Below are 19,371 nucleotides of genomic sequence, written 5' to 3'. Positions count from 1 at the left end.
TACCTGTATGCCTCACCTGTACATGTGTTGTTCTCCTGCTCATGCCCACCATCCATGCTCAGTCATCTGCATTACCTTCATTGCCAGCAGGAGTGCCATCATGGACTCCACCTGCATGCCCTTCCTCAATGACCCTGGGCAGTTGGGAACATAGGTACAGGTAGTAGGGAAGGTGTGTGTGGGGTTAGTCACAGTGAGCCCTACCAGAAGTCCTTGGCCCTGGCAGTTGCCACACCTCAGGGTATGCTGACACTGGCCCTTTTCAATATTCTCTACTCAAACTGGTGGCGGCTTTCCAGGATCTCAGGCAGAGGTCTTTCATATCATTTGCTACCTGATTCTTTAACTGGAGATGCAAGGGATTGAACCTGCATTCTTCTTGGCATATAAAGCTGATGCTCCACCATTAAGCCACAGCCCCTCCCCTTCTGTGCAGTGCTGGAGCCCTCCTCATCTCCTTGGGAAGCCCAGTCCACAGCACTGGTGTAGCCACTGAGAAAGCATGTGCATAAGCAGAAAAGTAGTCACTGACCTGTGTGGAAGCATCAGAGATGTGTGAAGTGATATCTTTGTCATACTGGGTTGACAACAGCACGTTTAAACCTTCCTTAGAACGCCAAGCATGTTAGCAATCTGATCCTATGCAGATATACTCAGGTAAGTTCTACTAAGATTGATGTGGCTTCCTCTTGGGAAAATATATAACCCTGAAAGCAGCCCTGGGGTGGGAGCCATGTATTTGGGTCACTTCCATGACTGAGACCCAGGTTTGATTCCCCACTCCTCCATTTGCACCTGCTGGAATGGCCTTGGGTCAGCCATAGCTCTGGCAGAGGTTGTCCTTGAAAGGGCAGCTGCTGTGAGAGCTCTCTCAGCCCCACTCACTTCACAGGGTATCTGTTGTGGGGGAGGGAGAAAGGAGATTGTGAGCCGCTCTGAGATTTGGAGTGGAGGGTCGGATATAAGTCCAATCTTCCTCAGGCTGTGTGCTATCTGAGATTGCAGGAGAGTTTGATATTAAAGCTGAGAAATTAAGATCATGCTACAGGTAATTGGTTCTAAACTAATGAAGGAGCTCTGTGGTTCAAGAGGAGCCCCATGGTGCAGAGTGGTAAAGCTGCAGTACTGCAGTCCCAGCTCTCTGCTCACAACCTGAGTTCAATCCCGGTAGAAGCTGGGTTCAGGTAACCGGCTCAAGGTTGACTCAGCCTTCCATTCTTCCAAGTTCAGTAAAATGAGTACCCAGCTTGCTGGGAGAAAAGTGTAGATGATTGGGGAAGGCAATGGCAAACCACCCCGTACAAAGTCTGCCGTGAAAATGTCATGATGTGACGTCACCCCAGAGTTGGAAATGACTGGTGCTTGCACAGGGGACTACCTTTGGCTTTTTAAAAATGACATAGTAATCAGATTCCCCTGCCAGCAGGTCTGTTCTCACAATAATTCAGGTCATAATTAATGATCAAGATCTGCAGAACAATAATCCCACCTCCTAGGACATCCAAGAATTTAACTAACATAGCCTTCCTTGCAGACTTAATCATAAGTTAAGCCAGGGCCATCGGCCATTTTCCTAGCCTTTGCTCAGCAGCCTTATACTGAGGTAACTCAATTGTCTTACCCAGGAGATTCAATCGCTCCACCTTCTTCATTGCCTCACCTGGCACCCACCATGTCCCCTTCCCTTCAGTTTGGTGTAGTGGTTAAGTGTGCAGACTCTTATCTGGGAGAACCAGGTTTGATTCCCCACTACTCCTCTTGCACCTGCTGAAATGGCCTTGGGTTAGCCATAGCTATTGCAGGAGTTGTCCTTGAAAGGGCAGCTGCTGTGAGAGCCCTCTCAGCCCCACCCACCTCACAGGGTGACTGTTGTGTGGGGAGAAGATATAGGAGATTGTAAGCTGAGTCTCTGATTCAGAGAGAAGGGCGGGGAATAAATCTGCAGTTGTCTTCTTCTCCTCCTCCTCCTCTTAGCGATCTTCTACTTTGCTTTTACAAAAATTCAAATTGATCACTAACAGCCAGGATTCTGACTTTCTCTTAGTCAGAGTAAGAATTTTGCTAAGATTTCAAAATGTCACTAGTAGGCTTTGGATCCAAATCCTGCCCAAGGGAAAATGGGATAAAAATAGCATCCCAGCAAGAGAGAAATTAGGTTTAATGTGATACCCAATGACTACTTGTCGTCTTTGAAATAACAGGGGAGAAACCCCTTTTTCTTCTTCTTGGCTCTTCCTTCTCAATACTTTGCAATTTCTTCAGTTGTATTAAAACTTATCAAGTAACATATGAAACTTTCTGTTCTGCTTTTCTAAGCCCTCGTTCTTGCTTCTTCTCATGTCCTTTCCTTTCGCTGAACTGCTGTTCAAAGAGAACCTGCATCCTCTGCCCTCCTGTTCCTCTTTCTCTCATTGTTATGCTGCGTGCTTCTAACAACACAGGTGGTGCATTCTGACTTTCTGAATCAGTCTCAGAGAAGAATATCTTACCGTACCTGGGACAGCCTTCACTAGAAATAATTCAATTTGCATTTTGCTGCTTATTCCCCAAATGCTTGCATGATTTTTATATGCCATCTTGTTATCTGCATGTCAGTAATTCCCAGAATTTAGTATTTTATATTGCTTGTTCAGTCTACCTGCACTTTTTACTTTTCATTCTGTTACTTTTACATGTTCAACACGTTAAAACTTGAGTATGGTCTCCCTCACTGTGTGCCATTCCAAGCCCCTCTCTGGGGTCTTGCCCAAGTTTGTACTCAGTTCAACCACAAAGGTCCCTTTGACACAAATCTAGGAGTGGGTGTATGAACTAAGTTCATACATGAACTCTGAGTATTTTTGGTAAGGTAACAAATGTGACAAAGTTTGCTAATGTCTGCCTGCCTTTTCTTCCAGAATAGCTTTACCAAAATTAAAGGAATTGATTTTGCATGTTGTGGATTTCAGCCCGACTTCAAGACCACTCCAGCAAAAGTAATTGGGGGCGGGCGGGGGGGGGGGGGGGACACAGTAAGTGCTGCACCTAAGAAATTTCATGTTGTGCTGCTTTGTGTTTTGGGTGGATCAGTGCCAGAATCACATTCAATCCTTTCATTCCGTGCTATGGTAAAAAGACTCTTCAGATTTGGCCATTGAACAAGGCAGCAGTGCCCCTGATTTTAGTATATCTATTCACTGTGAAGAATGGCACCAAATGAGGTTCTTTTCCCCAAGACAAAGGCTTATTGGGCATGTTAAAAAAAGAGAGAGAGAAGCAGCTAAAGGATAAATGAGAAATATTAGAGGAAAGTCAGGTCTTGGCGGGAGAGTCTTCGAGTTAGGTCTTTGGAGGAGTCTGAAGGGAAGACTGTGGGTTTAGGCTGGTCAGTTGTAAAGGCAACTGGACAAGGGACTGAGATCAGCCAGTGAGGCTGGACTCCTTGTGGGAGACAGGGCTGTGGGAGACAGAGTCTCTGTCTGAAAGAGAGAGTTTTAAGGCAGTTTGAAACTCTGAGGGAGATTTTGCAATCTCCTGTGTCTAAACTGAGTTCACGCCAATGCATAAAAAAGGAGGACTGGATTCTGGTGGTCAGTAGGGTACCCAAAACTCAGACCAGAAGACTAACTGGAGGACTGAGACACATCCAGTGTGGGGTGTGAGTCCTGGAAGTTAGCTAGTAGTGTGTCTGTGAAGGAGAATGAACTGACACCAAATGAGAAGAGAACATGCAAAAGTGAATGCTAAAACTCAAAGCCAGAGAGCTGTAAACAAACATCATTAAATTGCTGTTTTCAGTTGCACAGTCGAGTTGGACTCTTTGTAACCCCATGGACCAAGTCATGCTAGGCCCTCCTGTCTTCCACCATCCTCTGAAGTCTGCTCAAATATCATTAAATTATCACCTTGTAAATTCAGAGTTCTGGCTTTGTATAAGTGGACACTGTCAAATTTTTCCAGATACAAATTATATTCAACCTGGACAATCTGGACACCAGCCCTTGGATAGAAGAGTATCTCTTGCCTTGCTTGAAGTGAGAGCGGGTGAGTGGATTGGAGGGAGAATGGTGCCACAGAAATATATCAATTATACTACCTTGCAGACATCAAAAAGGGAGCTGGGAATAAGAACCATGTGCACAGTTTCTATGAAAGGTATGAGTACCATGTGTTCTCAGTTATATCCCCCAAACAATTCAAATATACATCATGCTTTATTTGTGTGTGTTAGGTGCCATCAGGTAGCTTCTGACTTACAGCAACCATATGAACTAGCATTCTCCAAAATGCCCTATCATTAGCTGCCATTTTCAGGTCTTGCAATCTTTTATGTGTTGGGTCTTCCTCTTTTCCTGCTGCCTGAACTGGCACTTGTTTGTGGAAGAGAAGCTCGGAAGAAAAAGCAAGGGGTATTATGAGGAAACACACGGGCAGGCGCTAATGATCCCTAACTAATGGGGAGGAGCCAAATAATCATTTGTTCTTCTGTCTGCTGAAGAAAATGTCAGGTGGTACAATATGATCAGTTATAATAAAAACAAAACAATAAATGAACAAGTTAGTTTCTCACTACCTTTTGAAGGTTCTAGTTTATTATAAGAGATGGACAAAATGTACAGGTACGAAAACTGAGGCAAGTTTCGTACTAAGGTTATTGACATTTTGTGGAATTGTATTAGCAAATCAGCTAATACAACAATGAAAACAATGGAAACAATGAAAAGAAAAACTGCACAGGTAAAGGGATAGATGTTTAAAATCACAACAACACTTCGTTTTAGTTATATACAGATTTAACTTGGCCATGCTTATTCCGTCATATGAATACATAGCATTCTGGCATTCTGTTTTTTTTAATATTCTGTTATTTTGAAAAATGATATTTAAAATGATATTCTGGTTTTTAAAAATTAATTTTGTTTTCATGAAGGGAATCTCATACTTAATTAGGGGAAAACTTCAACTTGTTTTATCAAGGACTTACAAGATTGGACTGTGGGTTTGCATTCCCTGTTCCGTGACTCATGAACTGTGATAGTTTCCCTATTTTGCATGATTGTTTCTTTATATGTATATGATCATTGTTACATGTTAAGTAATTATCTGAAGGTGTGGACATTATAATTAAGAATTTTTAATATTTGAACTTTTTCATGTGTTTTGGAGGCTTTTTGTATTCTGAGGTTTTTTTCTTGTTTCTTCCAATCCTATCCATGTAGCTTATTTGCATTACTAACCTTTTTGCTGAACAGTAACAGGCAGCTGGGCCAGGGTGAGTCATGCAAGTCACATAGCATCAAGTTCCTTGGTGATTGCTGCCAGACCTGGCTGTAACAAGTCCTTCATCAATGGCCAAAACAGACCTATAAAGGGGTCTGCCCCCCTTTGACTGACATAAACCAAGACTTGAAGGCTGGCAATATTATTGCAGTTGCCTAGCAACTGGCAATTGCCAATCTAAGGGCATTCATTTATTAAAAAAGCACTGCTTCTATTAATTTTTTTTTTGGGGGGGATCTCATCAATGTATGTTTTGTTTTCTGGATTTCAGATTTTTCAGCAACCCTGAGGCTTTTCTCAGATTTGTAGAAAAATTTGTTTTATGTTCATGACTCCAGTCTCTGGCTTTAAGTATTAATATATGAGACAATGTTGAGAATTAGATATATAGATGATATGATAAAAGTGCATTAATGATACTTGTTTCTGAATGTTTTGTTGAATTGTAATATTCTCTGCAAAACCTGGATTTTATTTGTGCATACAATATTTGATTTAAAAAACAACAGATTCACCCACAGCAAAGTTTGCTTCACTATTGGATCTGAGATAATCTAAATTATGGTTTCACCCGTAGCCATCAGATGAATACATGGACATCTTGACATGTTGGTATGAAAAAAAACCCCAACCTCAGTCAGCACTTTGTTTCCTGACAGTGACCCCAGCAAGGGTTTCAATGTGCTTCCTCCCCTCCTGACCCTTCTTTCAATACAAGTCTCTTCCTTGCACAGGAGGCGGATGAGTCAAGGGCACATTCAGTGAATCAAAGAAGAGATGCATGGTGGGAGTTGGAATGAGCCCTTCCAAGGCATCGTACTGACCAGGGGATTATATATAAAGAATGCCACACTTTAAAAAACTGGATTTTCATGTCTCCAGTCCAATCATACTTCATTATTTAGCCTGAAACATAAATGCAGAATTACCACTGAATTATGTGTCACATATCATAACATTTTCAGTACCTTTAGTGCCCTTTATGAATAACCATGTATTAAAGTTAAGCACTGCCTTTTTATTGATGTCTGGTGAAAACAAGAACCATTTTTCATTTTCCAAATGTACTTTCAGCATTTTTTTGCAGCATTGTTCTCTTGCCATAGTGAACTGGCATGTTGTTCTATGGACAAAAGTGTCCAATCTTCTCGTTTCTATTCCACATAATGTTTAGTTTTAAGTGCAAGACTCTTCCAAACAACCTGAGGTGGCTGAAAGAGGAAGGCTTGGAACAAAGGGGAACAAAGAGGCAGAGGAAAGCTGAGATAAAAACACCATCAAATTCACACCTACCACTTCCAGCACTTTTCAGCTCCTCTCCTGCTGTCCGTAGGTACATGTGTGAAAAACAAAACAGAAATCCAGTGGCATCTTAAAGATTAACAACATTTATTCCAGCATGAGTTTCCTTGCTGGAATAAATGTTGTATCTGAAGAGATGAACTAGTCTGACTCACAGAAGCTCAAGCTGGAATAAATTTTGTTAGTCTTTAAGTTGCCACTGGACTTCCCCTTTTGTTTTGCTACAACAGACTAATACGGCTACCCATTTGAAAAACAAAAAAGCAATTCCAAATACATGAATATCAGGTTTCTGATGCTGAAAAATAAAGATAGCTTTAAATTCACTTGTGTCTGAATTGATTTCAGTCTTCCTGCACTTTACAGTATTCATGTAATTTTGCTCTAAGGCAACAAGAGGAAACAGAGAGGGGAAACAAGGAAACTAATCACCAGTGAGAAGTATAAAAAGGCTTCTTTTTATTTCTTTTCACATGATCTAAGGGAGTGGTAAGGGGATTTTGGATATGTATTAATCCTCTCAAATGTATGACTGGAATCTAGATTGATAAAACCAGGGGTAAGTTGCAGCAGAAAAGTGGCACTCATAAAGGGTCAAACATTAATTTCCACCCAAGTCCTGCTGAAAACTATTTCCTGCTGAAGCTGTTTGTCATACTACAAAAGGCAACCATTGTGTTTACATAAATACACATATTTGAGTGCAAAATGTCATCGTGGTAATAAGGATTGCGGCACCAACATACATAAATTAGTTCTCAGCCAAATGCACAGTGTTTGAGGTGGTTTCAGTGTTGCTTAGTTCAAAGAAGTCCTGAAACTGTCACAACTTATCTATCCTCCTAAAAGCTTAAAAAAAAAGAGAGCAGTGGCCTGATAGGCTGTCCTAACAAGGGCATTTCCAAAATGCCCATGAGCCTTGTAGCCATCAGCCTAATTCTAGAGGGCTGAAGCATCCAAAGCAGTGCTTCTTCAGATGGCCTAATGTTCAGGAGGTTGATGGAAACATCTAAACACTCCTGGAGCAAACTGAGTGGCCTTGGTGGCGGAGCTGCTTGACTCACACTCAAGCTGTGGTGACTAATGATGTATGTAGGTTGAGGGCTGAAGCATCCGGAGCAGTGCTTCTTCAGATGACCTAATGTTCAGGAGGTTGATGGGAACATCCAAACATGGAGCAAACTGAGTGGCCCTGGTGGTGGAGCTGCTTGACTTACACTCAAGCTGTGGTGACCAATGATGTATGTAGGTTAGCTCATTGCCTCCTGTGGTCCAAGCCGAAAGAGATAAACCAATAGATAAGTCCCCCTCCCCTGCTTTTGGGTTTGGAGTGCCTACTGCCATTGCCACTGGCCAGTTCCAAACTGAGTGGCCTCTGCAGCTCAGCTCGTTTGTGGCCAGCAGCAACTATACAGGGCAGTGATCCACTGGAAACTTTCTCACCAAGCTAGCAGGCCTTTCCACCCCCAGCTAAGATTCAGAGGTAAAACTGATGTGGAAGAAAATGATCCCATATTGCACTACCACGTTGGGCCAATGCCATTTAGTGCTTTACAGTTCATTATCTTGTACTGCACAGGAAATTAAATGGAAGTCAATAAAGCAATGCCACGTTGGCATATGAAAGTTCTGTTGACAGGGCTGAAGGACATATTCACACATCAGCCTTCAGTCATCAATGAATATGCATGTGGGAATCAGACTTTAGCATAACGTAATATGTACTTTGCACTTTCCCATCCCTTTTCAAAAGAGAAATTGCAGTAACCCAAGCACAGTTGCTAACCTGTATCATTGTGGGGATGGGTCAGCCAGGAAACTCTGCAAAAAGGGATCTTTTTTCCTCTTCAAGGGAGATTAGATTTGCTGTTTAGTCCCACTGCAGCATACGTGTGGGTCAGCCAGCTTCTTCATTGAATTACACTGTCTTCACCTTTTCTTATGGCCTGGACATTGACAAAACATCCCCAGGAACTTTTATTTTTCCTCTCCCAGCAGGCAAACTCAAACAAACAACTGCCTTTGCTGTTCTGCTTTCATTTCATCTGAAGCCAGCAGCCCGTAAGGGAGCTTGCTCTGTTCCAAGACATCTAGAGACCCAAACGGGATGAATAAAACTCCCTGAGTCCTGTGCAAGCCACCATGGGTGGTGGGAGAATTTGGAGCTAAAAGTGCCTTGAGGCCCTGGAAAGAGCAGCCCATGGTTCGAAGCAGTCATCAACACATGGGAAGGTGGTTCTTGGAAGACAAGAAACTAACACAGAGAACACGAACAGAAGAAACCAAATAAACAGCAAAGAGTCACTCCCACCGAGTTCATTCTTTATTCAGAGCCAAAAGCAGCAGCCGAGGGCTTGTGCAGCTCATCAGTCACCCCTACACAGACCCAGATCTTGGTGAAAACAGATGATCACCTGCCACATGGTGGTTTAAAAATATCCATATAGCACCTTTGCTGTAAAACAGGCAGGGAAACCTGTAGGGGGAACAGTGTGGCTGTGACCCTGCTTCTCTGTACTTATGGAAATATGGTTTTGCTAGTCTGCCATAGACTAGTTCCTGTCAAGATGCATGACAGCCCTGTTTGGAAGCAGTGACCACAGAATAATGTTTTCAACTCCTCAGAAAAGGCATCAAAATAGGAGCTTGTTTCCTCTCACCAATGTTATACACATTGTTCCACTTAGTATGGTTGCCTGTAACTGTGGCTAGGAAGTGAACCATACATCACTTTTATTTTATTTATTTTAGTAAATTTCTATTCCACCCATTCCCCATAGGGCTCAGGGCGGAGTACAACATATAATAAAACAATAAAATACAATAAAAACGTTTTAAAACAGACAACTCAACAGCACTCAGATTACCACAACATCACATATTGCCCAGCCTGGCCATCTCACATCATGATATCTCATAGGGATGGCAGTTTTTATTCCAATTCCTAGCACAGATGACAGTGCTGGCCAGGGAGGCCAACCAGATCAAGAATAGATGCCCTCAGCTAAAAGCCTGGTGGAACAACTCAGTTTTACAGGCCCCACGAAAGGCTGATAAGCCAGGTAGGGCCCGGATCTCAATAGGGAGCTGATTCCACCAGGTTGGGGCCAGGACTGAAAAACCCCCGGCCCTAGTTGAGGTCAGGCGGGCATCTCTTGGGCTGGGGGCAGCCAACAGATGTTGGGAGGCCGAACGTAACGACCTCCTGGGCATAAATGGAAAGAGATGGTTCCACAGGTATGTTGGCCCCAGGCTGCACAAGGCTTTAAATGTTAGCACTAGAACCTTGAAGCAGATTCGGTACTTGATGGGCAGCCAGTGCAGACTGTGGAGTGCCAGCCGAATGCCTACCCATAAAAGTGGTGCTGTCAGCAGGCGAACTGCCGCATTCTGCACCTGCTGCAGTTTCCGGATCAGTCTCAAGGGTAAGCCACCGTAGAGCGAGTTACAGTAGTCTTGTCTGGAAGTGACCTTTGCATGAATCACTGTAGCCAGGTCCTGGGGGGATAGATATGGTACTAGCTGCCTAATCTGCCGAAGGTAACAAAAGGCAGACCTGGCAACCATCGTGATCTGGGCCTCCATGGAAAGGGAGGCATCCATGGTCACTCCCAAACTCCTCACCTTTTGGGCTGGCACCAATGTGGCACCGTCCAAAGCTGGGAGCTCGATGCCCATACCCACCCCACCCTGACTCAGGTACAGGACCTCCATCTTAGCTGGATTCAGCTTCAGTTGGCTCTGTTGTAACCACCCAGCCATGGCTCCCAATGCCTCGGACAACTGGTCAGGGGTGGCGATTGGCCAGCCACTCATCAACAGATGAGCTGGGTGTCATCAGCATACTGGTGGCAACCCAGCTCAAAACCTTGGGCAATCTGAGCAAGGGGGCGCATATAGATGTTAAATAATATTGGTGGGAGGATGGCTCCCTGTGGCACTCCACATATAAGTAGATGCCACAAGGAAGTCTGCTCGCCAAACATCACCTTTTCCCCCCATCCCCGAAGAAAGGAGGAAAATCATTGTAAGGCCACCCCCTGAACTCCGGTGACGGCGAGGCAGTGGGTCATAAGGTAGTAATCGACTGTGTCAAATGCTGCGGACAGATCAAGAAGTATCAGCAGTGCTGACCCACCTTGATCCAGATGCCGTCTTAAGTAATCTGTGAGAGCGACTAGGACAGTCTCCATCCCATGGCCTGGGTGAAAGCCGGACTGGAATGGGTCCAAGATGGATGTCTCATCCAGGAAAACCTGTAACTGCTCCGCCACTGCTTTCTTGACTACCTTATCCAGAAACGGTAAATTTGAAACTGGGTGGTAGTTGGCCAAGACCCCAGGGTCTAATGATGGTTTTTTTCAAAAGCGGACGAACCACTGCCTCCTTCAATTTCTCTGGGAAGATCCCTGTTGAAAGGGACAAGTTGACAATATCACCCAGAGAATCCCTGATACCATCCCGACTGGCTTTCACAAGCCAGAATGGACAGGGATCCAGGGGGCAAGTGGTAGGATTCACGGCAGCCAGGAGTCTGTCCACATCCTCCGGTAAGAGCCCGCTGAAGCAGTCCAATGTAGGACCAGAAGACGGCCAAGGGGCTTCCAGGTCATGTACTGTATCAATCAAGGCGGGTAGGTTCTGGCAGAGAGTCAGGATTTTATCTGCAAAATATGTCGCAAAAGCCTCAGAGCCAATATCCAATTCTCTACCATTTTGATTGCCTGATGGCAAGACCGTTAATGACCGAATTACTCTAAAAAGTTGGGCTGGGCCTGACTTTGCAGACTCTATGGAGCCCACATAGAACTCTTTCTTAGCAGACTTCATAGCCCCTCCATAGCCCTTCATAAACGTTCTATAAGAGGACGTCGCCACACTCGCTCTAGCCATCTAAGCTGCTGTTTCATCCTCAGCAGCTCCATGGTGTACCATGGGGCAGCTTTGATGCAACAATGACGAGGGCGCCAGGGAGCGATATCATTGATGGCAGTGGAGAACCAGGAGTACCAGTCCTCCACTAACTCATTCAATGACCCGCCAGGGGGCATCGAATCCTGCAGGGCCTCCTGAACCGCTCAGGGTCCATTTGGCTCTGCGGGCGAGCATAAATCCGCTCACCGCCTAAACAGGAGGGAAGTTTCAGGTCTAACTGGACTTTCAGGGCATAATGATCTGACCACGGAACTGGCTCCGCCACCACCAGATCTGGTAATATACCTGCCCCAAAGATAAAAACCAGTGTGTGACCGGCCTGATGCATCAGAGCTGATACAAATTGGCTGAGTCCTAGTGTCTCGATGGACGACACCAGGTCCTGTGCCTGCTGAGATGCTGCGTCATCAACATGGACATTGAAATCCTCCAGAATTAATAGCCTGGGGAAGTCCAATGCCCAGGTGGACACAGCATCCAGCAGGGCAGGCAGGCTTTCTGGTGGTGCAGTAGGCGGTCGGTACACCACCCAGATTGCCAAACTCTCCTCAGTTTCCCACACTAGGCTGACACACTCAGTGCCGGCAATGTTTGTGTCTGTCAACACAAGCCTGAGTTTTAAGTCTGTACTGTTTCCTGACATCTCTGCATTAAATCCTCCACCTCTACCTACTAAGGGATGAAGAACAGTATTAGCTATATATAAGAACAAAATAGACAAGTCTATAGATTTCTTGAAATCACTTAACTCTGATCTCTAGTATTTAATTTCTCAGATGGATCCAGCTACCAACATGCGAATGGTATCCATTTCTTTTCCCAATTCCTTCCTTTATTAGACATATGAGAAGTGATAATCATGCTGTTATTTTATATTTCTTTTAAAAATTATTTATGTCCTTCCCCCCTCTTTTCTTAAGTATTTTTATCTGCCTGGAATTGTTTCAAAGTTCTTGTTCACGACAAGCATCAAACTGCCTGCCAACATATGTATTTCAGAGTTTCAAACTACCTGAATTAAATAGAAAGACATGGCACAGAGCTGTAATCTTGACTATTTTGGGTTTCCTATGGATTTGGGAGTAGAATTGGGTGGAGGGCAGCCTGTACCTGGTGGGCCTTATTCATTCATGAATGGAAGTTGCCACAGAGCAGTACTACTGAGACATGCAGGGTCACATCACCCCAGGTAGAAGACCCATAACTGGGTAGATCAAAAGTCCTGCTAGCCCAGCATTATTGATCAATAGTCACCAGTCACACTACTAATACTGTGTATTGTGAGTATAGAGCAGGGGTGGCCAGCGGTAGCTCTCAAGATGGCCAATGTCTGGGGCTGATGGGAGTTGTAGACAAAAAACATCTGGACAGTTACTGTTGGCCACCCAGGTATAGAGTTATCTAGCAAAAGGACAGTTACCCAGCAAAATATCTAAGCTGTTTAAAGGGCTCAGTTATCCTAACACAACATCTCACAGAACGACCCTTGGCACTTACCGTGAGGGGTCCTTCTCCTAGGAGGAAAGGAGGACATCTTGGGTGTTTTCCCACCGTCCAATCAGGGAGGCAGGAATCAAAAACTTCCTCTTCCTGTGACTGTGGGGAACCACCCATCTTCAGTTCGGGTGACTCCGAGCAGCAGTCTTAACCATAACTGTATCTATAAAACAAAAAACTTCTAACAAGAGAAAACCAACTATTAGTCCGCCGGTATCCATAAAGAAGTAGGATGACCGACGAGGAAATAAGCTTTATAGACAAGAAACAAGGGCAGGCCCGAAGGCAATCAGGTATTGGTAGAGGTGTTGGTAGACGACCATGGAGAGATAAGCTGCCCAAGGTTGGGCGATAGAAGGGAGGGCAAGATGTCCTCCTTTCCTCCTAGGAGAAGGACCCCTCACGGTAAGTGCCAAGGGTCGTTCTCCCTAGGAGGCGGAGGACATCTTGGGTGCTCCCAGAGCAGTAGGTTACATAGGGAGGGATCACCCTACTCAGGTAGTACATGTTGTAAAATTCGTCTACCGAAGGCCGCGTCCGCAGACACGTAAGAGTTCAGCTTGTAGTGTCGCACGAAGGTGGAGATTGACGACCACGCAGCTGCCTTGCACACTTCCTCGACTGAGGCGTTCTTGCTGAAGGCTGCGTTAGCGGCTGCGCTTCTGGTCGAGTGTGCCGTGATCCCAGGTGGAACCTCGAGGTGCAAGGCCTTGTACGCCTCCGCTATGCACTGCTTAATGGCATAACTAATGGCCGACTTGGACATCTTTTGCCCCGTCCTGGGTGCGGAAATATTGATGAACATGGAGTCTGACTTACGCAGTGGCTCTGTTCTAATCAGGTAGATTTTGATCGCCCTGCGCACGTCCAGGGTGTGCCAGGCTCGTTCCTTGGGGTGCCTGGGATCTGGGCAAAAGGATAGTAAGTTGATCTCTTGGTTTTGGTGGAATCTGGATGACACTTTTGGTTGGAAGGTAGGATCCGGGTAGAGGACCACTTTATCCTTGTGGAACACACATAGCTCCTTTCTAGTCGATAGGGCTCCGATCTCGGAAACCCTTCTGGCCGACGTTATCGCTACCAGGAATATCGTCTTCATGCGAAGCATCTTTAAAGGCACGTGCATGAGCGGTTCGAAGGGTGGGCCTGTTAGGGCGGAAAGCACTGGGTTCAGCCTCCAGGTCGGGAACCGATGAGTCTGTGGTGGAGAGCTTAAGGAAGCCCCTCTAAGGAACCGGCGGATGTGAGGATGAGAGGACAAGGATATACCGTCCACCTGCTGAAGTACTGACGACAGTGCCGCGATCTGGCGCTTGAGTGTGGCTGGCTTCAGGCCGGACTGCAGACCGTCCTGAAGGAATTGAAGAACTCTGGGGACAGTAGGATGCAATGGATCCACGCTCTTTCTCCGGCACCACCTGTGGAAGGCTTTCCAAGACATGTTATAGATCCGCGTAGTGGATTCTTTTCTGGATGCCAAGATGGTGTTTGTCACTTCGCTGGTGTACCTTAGGCCTAGCAAAGATCTCCTCTCAACCTCCACGCGGTCAATCTCAGCCATTCTGGATGGGGGTGCCACACTGGTCCCTGCAGCAGCATGTCCGGCCATGCTGGTAAGTGAAGGGGTTCCTCCGCCGACATCTGCTGGATTGAAGAGAACCAGGGACGCCGAGGCCACCAAGGTGCAACCAGGATGACCTCTGCCCCCAGCGTCCTGATCTTTCTGAGCAATCTCGGGATAACCGGGATAGGAGGGAATGCGTACAGGAGTCCTTGCGGCCACGGGGATGTTAGAGCGTCTGTGGCCTCCGCCTGACTGTGCAGGTACCTTGTGAAGAACCGGGGCAGTTGGTGATTCTGGTGAGATGCGAAGAGATCTAAGGTTGGCGGGCCAAAGTGATCCGCTATCTTTAGGAATATAGCTCTGTTGAGAGACCACTCCCCCGCCTGGATGCTCTCCCGACTGAGCCAGTCCGCCTGCACGTTGTGCGCCCCCTTGATGTGTTCTGCTCTTATTGACTTCAGGTGAAGCTCTGCCCAGTCGAACAGTTTTTTGGCCTCCCTGTAGAGGGAGCTGGACCTGGACCCCCCTTGATTGTTTAGGTAGGCCTTTGCCGCTATGTTGTCCGTTCGCACTAGGACGTGTTGGCCTGCAACTTGGTCCTGGAAGTGCAGGAGAGCTAGGCGAACTGCCCGAAGCTCTAGGAGGTTGATTGGGAGGCTCGATTCCTTGGTCGTCCACTGGCCCTGCGTGGGGATCCCGTTGAGGGTTGCCCCCCAGCCGGAGAGGCTGGCGTCCGAGAACAGCTGCAACTCCCCTTCTATGAGGAAGACTCTCCCCTGACGCAAGTTGCTGGCCTTGGTCCACCACCTGAGGCTCTCTTTCACCGCCGGGGGCAGTGTTAGGGATACGGAGTGTCTCTCCATGATCTGTAGTTGATGGGGACGAAGGAGCATCTGGAGTTGTCTGGTGTGGTGTCGACCCCACTGTAGAGCTTCGAGGTTGGAGATGAGGAGGCCCATGAGCCTTGCTAGAGTCAGGAGTGTTGATGATGACGCCTGGATCACTTGCTGTGCCAACGTTGTTGTCTTTAAGATCTTGTCCTCTGGGAGAAAGATGGCTTTGAGGTTTGTGTCGACTATCATGCCCAGGTGCTCTAGTCTCTGAGTCGGTTGGAGGTGACTCTTGGCTGTATTGATCAGGAAGCCGTGGCTTTGGAGGCAGCTGACCGTGCTCTGTATGTCCTGTTCTGCTTTCTCCCTTGACGATGACCTTATCAAGAGGTCGTCGAGATACGGGTGCACGTGTATGCCCCTCTGTCTGAGATGAGCAATCAGATTCACCAACACCTTGGTGAACACCCGTGGAGCTGTTGCAAGACCGAAAGGTAGGGCTCTGAATTGGTAGTGAGAGCCATTCACGCAGAAACGTAGGAATTTGCGGTGTGACGGCAGGATTGGAATATGTAGGTAAGCCTCTGTCAGATCCAGCGATGACATGTAGTCCCTGTGGTTCAGGGCCTCTGTTATGGACTTGATGGATTCCATTCTGAAGTGTCGTAGTTTGATGTTTCTGTTCAGGAATTTTAAGTCCAAAATCGCCCTCCAGTCCCCGTTCCTCTTGGGAACTGTGAAGAAGATGGAATAGACACCTTGACATTTCTGCTTCGGAGGGACTTGCTCTATTGCCGCTGACTCCAGAAGGTGGCGTATTGCCTTGAGGGTAATGTCCCTCCGCTCCGGGTTTGAGCAGAGTGGGGAAATAATGAAACGATCTGGGGGTGTACGCTTGAACTCTATCGGGTAGCCCCGGGAGACAATCTCTAGAGTCCAAGAGTCCGCCTGCGATTTTTCCCAGGCCTGATGAAAGTGCAGCAGGCGGCCACCTACTGGGATGTGGTCCCAGTCATGCCTGGTTGGGCTTGGGGCCCTTCTGGAATTTGCCCGATCTATCGGGCTGGTTTCTTTGGAATCTGGGGTTGGAGAAGCCTTTACGAAAATTTTGCTTGGGTTGACCCCAGGCTGCTTTTCTAAACTCTTTTTTGGGCTTGGAGGTGCTGGGGGAGGTCCGAAAGGAGCTAGGCCCAAATCCCCGTCTGTCTGGACGTCTGAGGAATTTGGGCATGGCTTTCTTTTTGTCCCGTGTCTCCACAAGGATCCTCTCCAGAGCGTCTCCGAATAGCTTTTCCCCTTGGAAAGGGTAGGCTGACACGATCGATTTTGAGTGAATGTCAGCCGGCCAGGCCCTAAGCCATAGGCCCCTTCTTGCCACAGCGTTGGACGCCATTGCTCTGGCAGAGAAGGTAAGGGCATCCAGGGAAGCGTCTGCTGAGAATTCAGCTGCCCGCAGGAGTCTGCTGGTGCCCTCCAGGGTCCTTTTGTCTGCGTCTGGTAGGAGTTGTGACAGACGCCTTATCCACGCTATGGCTGCTCTAGAGACTATGGAGTTGGCAGCAGCAGCCTTGATGGCAAAGGCCGTGGCCTCGTGGGTCCTCTTCAGGGCCAGGTCAATTTTTCTGTCCCAGCTGTCCCGCACGGATCCTTGGCCGTCTTCTGCTAACAACCCATGGGACTGTAAAGCTGCCACCGGCGCATCTACCAGGGGTACCTGTAGCATATCATTGGCAAAGCTGGGCAGCTCATACAATTTTCTGACAGAGTTGGGAACCTGCCTGTTGGCGTTTGGTTTGGCCCACTCCGCTTTCAGCTGGCGCTCAAAAAATACTGGGAAGGGGAAGGCCCTGTCAGGAGAGCGATACTTTGGAAAAAACTCTGAGTTCCCCTCGGACTTATTCTTGGGGTTGGTCAGAGAACTGGGAGCCTCCTGTTCCTCAGGAGCCGCCTGGAGGTCCAGGATAGCTAGTACCTTGGCCAGGAGAGATTGGAACTCTTCCGCCCTGAAGAAACGTGAGGAGGGTTCTGGCACAGACGTACCCTCTATCTCCTCATCAGAAAGGAATTCGCCCTCCTCCCGTTCTCCCTCTTCTGACTGATCCGACTGATCCCCATACTGGGATCTCTCACCCTCCAGAGGATCGTTGACTAAATAACCCCTGGTGGCCCTAGAGTAGTGGTCTTGGACCCTGGGCCTCTTAGGTGATGGTGATCTGGAGGGGGGACGTGGGCTAGAGGGCCTTCGTCTCCTATGGGTGGCTGCTGCCACTGCAGCACCCACTGTCTGTCTTATAGACTCTAAAAAATCCACAAATAAAGAGGGTCCCATAGTGGGTACATTACCCAAGCCCGCCTGGGGCTGGCTGGTCTGTGCAGCTTCCTGGAGTGGCTGGGCTTCGTAGGGATCGGGATCTCCCGCCTGGAGGGTGGCATCTGCCGGTCCCCGTCTCTGCAGGCTGCCCAGCTGCTGGTCGCCGTCTTTATGCGCCTTCCTGCGCTTCTCGGAATGGCCGTCGGGGCCAGGTCGGCGTTCTGAGGAGGGAACCTCCTCCGCTGCCGATGACGACCAGCGCCGCCTGCGCTCGTTCTCCGCTCCTCTTCTGCCCCTACAGGGCACGTTGCCGGCAGCCATGGCAAGCCCCGCGGTCATGCCGGCTCCGGAAGGCGGCCTTTCGGCTCCGCGCTGAGCGCTGGGGGCCGAGTCGTCCATTAAAAAGGCGTCCCTCGCTCGGCGCGCCATCAGCTGATCTTCGCGCCGCGGTTTTTAAAAGTGCAGCCCGGGCCGCCGGCGCGCCGCTCCTCTTCGATGTGGGGGAGAACGCAGAGGGGAAAAAAGGCTCAGAGAAGGGATCAGTGAAGCCAGGAGGTTAAGAAGGAACAGGAACAGGTATAGGTCAGTAACAAAAGGAAAAAAAAAAGGTGAGGAAGAATTGAAGGCAAAAGACAAAGGATAGGAACCTATCCTAGCACATGCTCTCCCTGTCGAGGCAGGAAAAGAACTGAAGATGGGTGGTTCCCCACAGTCACAGGAAGAGGAAGTTTTTGATTCCTGCCTCCCTGATTGGACGGTGGGAAAACACCCAAGATGTCCTCCGCCTCCTAGGGAGAAAGAACATTTCTCCATATGTCCATCTTATAGTTCTCTATATTACCAGGGCAGTGAATCTGCACACTCGAGTGATTCAAACTTCAGTACATGGAGAGGTGCCATTGCTCAATGATAAAGCACCTGTTTTGCATACAGAAGGTCCCAGGTCCAAGCCACCAGTTTTTCCAGCTAAAGGAACTCAGATAAGAGGTATTGGGAAAGATCATTCCTTCCCTGTGACCTCACTGCCAATGCCAGCCTGAATAGACAATACTCAGTTAGATGGGCCAGTGGCATGGCTAGCAAAACTCAGCTTCACAGGTTCTTCTGGCTCAGTGCTTAGTACTGGCTTTGCAGAAAGCCTCAGATTCAGTCACCAGCCTCTCCAATGAAAAAGATTTTAGGTAACCAGTAAAGAGAAACACTTTTCCTGTCAGAGATCCTGAAGAGCTGATGCTAGTCAGAGGCCAAGCAGGTGTCCTGGGAAGGAGCACAGAAGCCAAATCCTTATTTTGTTGTCACCCAGCAAGTAGGGCCCTGCTGCTGAACATGGTGGGGGTTCCACTTACAGTTATTAAGAGACCAGTTCTCCAGGAATGTATCTAATCTCCCTTCAAATCCTATTAAGACAGTAGCTATAATGACATCCTGTGACAGTCAGTTCTACAAGTTACGAGTGAAATTCTTTCATCTGTCCAGAATCTATTGCCAATTGATTTCATTTTGTGATTTCTACTACTCTGGGAGTAGAAGAAAACTTCCTCTCTCACACCCTTCTCCCTGCCATGCATAATTTTATAATCCTCCATCATTTTGCTTTTAGTCACCTCCCCCCGCCCAAGCTAGAAGTCTAGAAATGTGAGAAATAAACAAATGCAAACTAGATCCATATCCCA

The sequence above is a fragment of the Heteronotia binoei genome, chromosome 5 (genome assembly GCF_032191835.1).
Source record: "Heteronotia binoei isolate CCM8104 ecotype False Entrance Well chromosome 5, APGP_CSIRO_Hbin_v1, whole genome shotgun sequence".
Lineage (NCBI taxonomy): Eukaryota > Metazoa > Chordata > Lepidosauria > Squamata > Gekkonidae > Heteronotia > Heteronotia binoei.
Note: the sequence above shows the minus strand (reverse complement) of the source record.